The sequence below is a fragment of the Oncorhynchus mykiss genome, chromosome 8 (genome assembly GCF_013265735.2).
Source record: "Oncorhynchus mykiss isolate Arlee chromosome 8, USDA_OmykA_1.1, whole genome shotgun sequence".
Taxonomy (NCBI): Eukaryota; Metazoa; Chordata; class Actinopteri; order Salmoniformes; family Salmonidae; genus Oncorhynchus; species Oncorhynchus mykiss.
The window spans coordinates 9608855-9615457 of NC_048572.1; positions in this window are offsets into that span (position 1 = coordinate 9608855).

A 6603-nucleotide genomic window follows, 5' to 3' on the forward strand; every position below is an offset into this window, starting at 1 on the left:
TGGTTTTGTCTTGTCTTCCCATACACCTGTTTTCAATCCCATTCATTACCTGTTGTGTATTTAACCCTCTGTTTCCCCTCATGTCTTTGTCAGAGATTGTTTTATTGTCAGTGTAGTGTGATTGTTGTATAGGTGTGCGTCGGGTCCTTGTACCCATGTTTATGTACATTTAGTGTTATGGAGCATACTCCGTGGACTTTATTAAAAGACTCCATTTTACACTCCATTTGACTCTCCTGCGCCTGACTTCCCTGCCACCTATTACATCTACGCATGACAGAATCTCTGACCAAATATATGAAGTCAGCAGGAGAGGACACTATGCCCATGGAGCTGGAGGAACGCGTTCAGGAACAAGCTAGGGAGATTGACGTTATCAGCTCCGTCATGGATCACATTGCCATGAAAATGGATCGCTGGGAGAGACAGGGAGTTTCTCCAGCGCCACTACCACCACAACCGGAATCTCCCGTGAACGATTTTTCCTCTCCGGAATCGAGGATCCATTTATCCCTACCTACGGGATACAACGGAGATACTGCCGGCTGCCAGGGTTTCCTCCTTAAACTGAACTTGTATCTAGCCACGGCCTCCCCAGTACCATCTGACCGTGAGAAGAGTTACGCCCTCGTCTCATGCCTCACCGGGAAAGCCCTGGAATGGGCCAGCGCTGTGTGTAGTAGGGAGGTTGCGGCGCTGGACCATTTTGAGGAGTTCACCCGCCAATTCCGGATAGTATTCGATCACCCACCTGAAGGCAAAGCAGCGGGTGAGCTTCTCTATCATCTGAGGCAGGAGACGAGGAGTGCACAGGATTTTGCCTTGGAGTTTAGGACCTTGGCTGCCGGCGCTGGATGGAGCGACAGGGCCCTGATCGACCATTACCGTTGTAGTCTACGCGAGGACGTCCGTCGGGAGCTGGCCTGTAGAGACACCACCCTCACCTTCGACCAGCTGGTGGACATGTCCATCAGGCTGGACAACATGCTGGCTACTCGTGGACGTCTAGATCGGGGTCTGGTTGTTCCATCCTCCCGCACCCTCTCTCCCGAACCTATGGAATTGGGAGGGATGGTGCGCAGGGAGACCGGAGGGGGTTCCCGCTCGAGCACCATTCAAGGTCGCAGAGAGCACACTGCTGGTCGGTGCCGGGTTGGTTCTTCTGGGAATAGAGAGGGCAGGCAGGGCATTCTGGCGTCACCCCAGGTGAGTAGGCACCATTCTCATCCAGAGCCCTCTGCTGCACTAATGTTTGTCTCTGTCTCTTTTCCTGACTTTTCACTGCATTCCCAGTATAAGGCGCTAGTAGATTCGGGTGCGGCTGGAAATTTCATTAATAAAAGTCTAGCTCATAGTTTAGGGATCCCTATTGTTCCTGTGGATATGCCTTTCCCTATTCATGCCTTAGATAGTCGACCATTAGGGTCAGGGTTTATCAGGGAGGTAACCGCACCTTTGTGTATGATAACGCAGGAGGGTCACAAGGAGAAGATTAGTCTTTTCCTTATTGATTCTCCTGCGTATTCTGTGGTGCTAGGCCTACCCTGGTTAGTTTGTCATAACCCCACTGTTTCTTGGCCACAGAGGGCTCTCACAGGGTGGTCGCGAGAATGCTCAGGTAGGTGTTTAGGGGTTTCCGTTGGTGCTACTACGGTGGAAAGTCCAGACCAGGTCTCCACCGTGCGCATTCCCCCCGAATATGCCGATTTGGCTCTCGCCTTCTGTAAAAAGAAGGCGACTCAATTACCACCCCATCGACTGGGGGATTGTGCGATAGATCTCCTGGTAGACGCTGCATATCCCAAGAGTCACGTGTATCCCCTGTCGCAAGCGGAGACGGAGGCTATGGAGACATATATCTCTGAATCCCTGCATCAGGGGTTCATTCAGCCATCCATTTCACCCGTCTCTTCGAGTTTCTTTTTTGTGAAAAAAAAGGATGGCGGTTTACGCCCGTGCGTTGATTATCGAGGTCTTAATAAAATCACAGTGAAATATAGTTACCCGCTACCTCTGATCAATACGATTATTGAGTTAATGCACGGGGCACGTTTTTTCACAAAATTGGATCTCAGGAGTGCGTACAATCTGGTGCGTATTAAGAAGGGTGATGAGTGGAAGACGGCATTTAGCACCACCTCAGGTCATTATGAGTACCTGGTCATGCCATATGGGTTGATGAATGCTCCATCAGTTTTCCAATCATTTGTAGATGAGATCTTCAGGGACCTGCACGGGCAGGGTGTAGTGGTGTATATCGATGATATTCTGATATACTCTGCTACACGCTCCGAGCATGTGTCCCTGGTGCGCAGGGTGCTTGGTCGCCTGTTGGAGCATGACCTATATGTCAAAGCTGAGAAATGCTTGTTTTTCCAACAATCCATCTCCTTCCTAGGGCATCGGATTTCCACTTCAGGAGTGGAGATGGAGAGCGACCGCATTACAGCCGTGCGTAATTGGCCGACTCCAACCACGGTAAAGGAGTTGCAGCGTTTTTTGGGGTTTTCCAATTACTACCGGAGGTTTATCCGGGGTTTTGGTCAGGTGGCAGCTCCCATTACCTCACTGCTAAAGGGGGGCCCGGTGCGCTTGCAGTGGTCGGCTGAGGCGAACAGGGCTTTTGAGCACCTGAAGACTCTGTTTACTTCTGCGCCTGTGCTGGCTCATCCGGATCCCTCTTTGCCATTCATAGTGGAGGTGGACGCATCCGAAGCTGGGATAGGAGCAGTGCTCTCTCAGCGTTCGGGTACGCCACTGAAGCTTCGCCCCTGTGCTTTCTTTTCTAAGAAGCTCAGCCCGGCGGAGCGAAACTATGATGTGGGGAACCGGGAGCTGTTAGCTGTCGTAGAAGCTTTGAAGGTGTGGAGGCATTGGCTTGAGGGGGCTAAACACCCTTTTCTCATCTGGACTGACCACCGCAATCTGGAGTATATCCGGCAGGCAAAGAGATTGAATCCTCGCCAGGCAAGGTGGGCCATGTTTTTCACTCGTTTTGTGTTTACTCTTTCTTACAGACCAGGCTCCCAGAACGTTAAGGCAGACGCATTGTCTCGGCTGTATGACACAGAGGAGCGGTCCATGGATCCCACTCCCATACTCCCAGCTTCGTGTTTGGTGGCGCCAGTAGTGTGGGAGCTGGACGCGGACATTGAGCGGGCGTCACGTGCAGAGCCTTCTCCCCCTGAGTGTCCAGCTGGTCGTCTGTACGTTCCGTCTGCTGTACGCGACCGATTGATATATTGGGCTCACACGTCACCCTCCTCTGGTCATCCTGGGATAGGTCGGACGATGCGCTGTCTTGACGGGAGATACTGGTGGCCCACTTTAGCTAAGGACGTGAGGATTTATGTTTCTTCCTGCTCGGTGTGCGCCCAGTGCAAGGCTCCTAGACACCTGCCCAGAGGTAAGCTACAACCTCTACCCGTTCCTCAACGGCCGTGGTCACACCTGTCGGTGGATTTTTTGACCGATCTTCCACCTTCACAGGGTTACACCACGATCCTGGTCGTTGTGGATCGGTTTTCTAAGTCCTGTCGTCTCCTCCCTTTGCCCGGTCTCCCTACGGCCTTACAAACTGCAGAGGCCCTGTTTACACACGTTTTCCGGCACTATGGGGTGCCTGAGGATATAGTGTCTGATCGGGGTCCCCAGTTCACATCAAGGGTCTGGAAGGCGTTCATGGAGCGTCTGGGGATCTCGGTTAGTCTTACCTCAGGTTTTCACCCCGAGAGTAATGGGCAGGTGGAGAGAGTTAACCAGGATGTGGGTAGGTTTCTGCGGTCTTATTGCCAGGATCGGCCGGGGGAGTGGGCGAAGTTCGTGCCCTGGGCAGAGATGGCTCAGAACTCGCTACGTCACTCCTCCACTAACCTTACTCCCTTTCAATGTGTATTAGGGTATCAGCCGGTTCTGGCTCCTTGGCATCAGAGCCAGACCGAGGCCCCTGCGGTGGACAATTGGTTTCGGCACGCTGAGGAGACCTGGGAGGCAGCCCACGTCCACCTTCAGCGTGCCATAAGGCGCCAGAAAATTGGCGCAGACCGTCGCCGCAGTGAGGCCCCAGTGTTCGCACCAGGGGACAGGGTCTGGCTCTCGACCCGAAACCTGCCCCTTCGCCTTCTCTGCCGGAAGCTGGGTCCGCGGTTTGTGGGGCCGTTTAAAGTCCTGAGGAGAGTGAACGAGGTATGTTATAGGTTACAACTACCCACTCATTACCGTATTAACCCCTCGTTCCATGTGTCTCTCCTCAGGCCGATGGTGGCTGGCCCGCTCCAGGAGGCTGAAGTGCGTAATGTTCCTCCGCCTCCTCTAGACATCGAGGGGGTTCCGGCGTACTCTGTTCGATCCATTTTGGATTCGAGACGTCGGGCGAGGGGCCTTCAGTACCTCGTGGACTGGGAGGGGTACGGGCCGGAGGAGAGATGCTGGGTTCCGGTGGAGGACGTGTTAGATCCTTCCATGTTATCAGAATTCCACCGTCTCCATCCGGATCGCCCTGCACCTCGCCTTCCGGGTCGTCCCCGAGGCCGGTGTCGACGCGCAGCTGGAGCCGCGCGTCAGGGGGGGGGTACTGTCACGACTGCTGCCGAAGTCGTTGCCTCTCCTTGTTCGGGCGGTGCTCGGCGTTCGACGTCACCGGTCTTCTAGCCATCATTGATCCTTTTTTCATTTTCTATTGGTTTTGTCTTGTCTTCCCATACACCTGTTTTCAATCCCATTCATTACCTGTTGTGTATTTAACCCTCTGTTTCCCCTCATGTCTTTGTCAGAGATTGTTTTATTGTCAGTGTAGTGTGATTGTTGTATAGGTGTGCGTCGGGTCCTTGTACCCATGTTTATGTACATTTAGTGTTATGGAGCATACTCCGTGGACTTTATTAAAAGACTCCATTTTACACTCCATTTGACTCTCCTGCGCCTGACTTCCCTGCCACCTATTACATCTACGCATGACACAGGGATGTTCGTATCAGAGATCAGAGGCAGTAGGGATGACCAGGGATGTTCGTATCAGAGATCAGAGGCAGTAGGGATGACCAGGGATGTTCGTATCAGAGATCAGAGGCAGTAGGGATGACCTGGGATGTTCTCTTGATGTGATTTGGACCATTTTTCTGTCCTGCTAAGCATTCAAAATGTACTTTTGTGTGTCAGGGAAAATGTATGCCGTGAAAGTACATTATTTTCTTTAAAAATGTAGTGAATTAAAAGTAGTAAAAAAGAAAAGTAAAGTAGTATACACGCACGCACGCACGCACGCACGCACACACACACACACACACACACACACACACACACACACACACACACCTTTGTCTCTGTTCAGTGAGTTCTTCTCTGGGCTCCCAGTAACCTATGAGCAATGACTGTGCGGATACAACTCCCCATGTATGCTTTAGTCGATTTTGTTAGAAGTGTCACATATTATATAATATCTGATTATTCCTTTCCTGGATGACGCTTTGATCAACACATGATGTCACAGTATGTCCTCTAGCGTGAGGGTAGGGTGTCCGTGCAGCTGCCTGTGCAGATGTGTCGAGGGTTTTGGTAAATGTAAATGTGGAGGATGGAGCCAAACTGGGAGGACGATGCTGAGCGGAAGAGGAGGATGAATCAACGCGTGTATGTGTGTGTGCGTGCACACTGTTTGTGTTTTGAGAAAGTGTGTGTTTGTGTGTGCTGGTGAAGATATAGAGACACGTTTTCATATTCAGCGAACGTCGGGAAAATCTGCATTTAAAGATTTGTACAAAAAATGTATTGAAAGTTAGATATTATTTAGGCTTAATAGATAGTTAAGACAGTAATGTTGTCACCATTTCTCAGTAGGGTGTGGTAAGGTAAAAGCTATGTTGAGTAATCGACGGAGATACGTAAGTAACAGGGGACTGGATCATATTCCTGTATGAATAATGCAGGTCGGGTCGACGAGGAATCCAGATTCACTGGGGGAATCGAACTAATCAACGGATCTTAATTGGCCCACGACGTCCAATACAAATAAGCCTGGTTCCGGACGTATTTCCACTGTTCCAGGATCTGCTCTCTTACTGTCACGTCCATATATATTCCAGACAGATTATAGACACTGATTTTAGGTCAGTACTTTATGGGTAGTGGAGTATCTCTATAATACCAAATGGCGCTAGCTCCAGAAGTCCCTCCTTTAAGTCCATCCAGTTTACAGGGTGGCTGTGATAAAAAAATACTAAACGGTGCAATTTCAGCAGCTTATGCAACCCTGTGAAAGCTGAACACACAGGGTCAGTTTAGATCAGCAAAGCACCCACCAATGCTGAAATGAATAGGTCCAGTTAGGCCCGGATTCAAAACCGCAGTATGTCGACATAGCGCCACACTTGACAGTATATCGCTTTCAGCTATCTGCTTATGACGGTTTATAACACCTTATGTCACGATGCTAATGTCAGCACGGTCATTACCAAAGTAAATGGTCAGTGAGGCAATCTCTACATCCAGTGTTGCGTGGCTCATTGCTGACCTCCAGGGGTTAACAGAAGGGCTGGTATTAGCGTGGAGAGGCTCTAACCATACTGATTAATGTGCACCAACCCAGCATGGAGTCCTCCCCCTCAC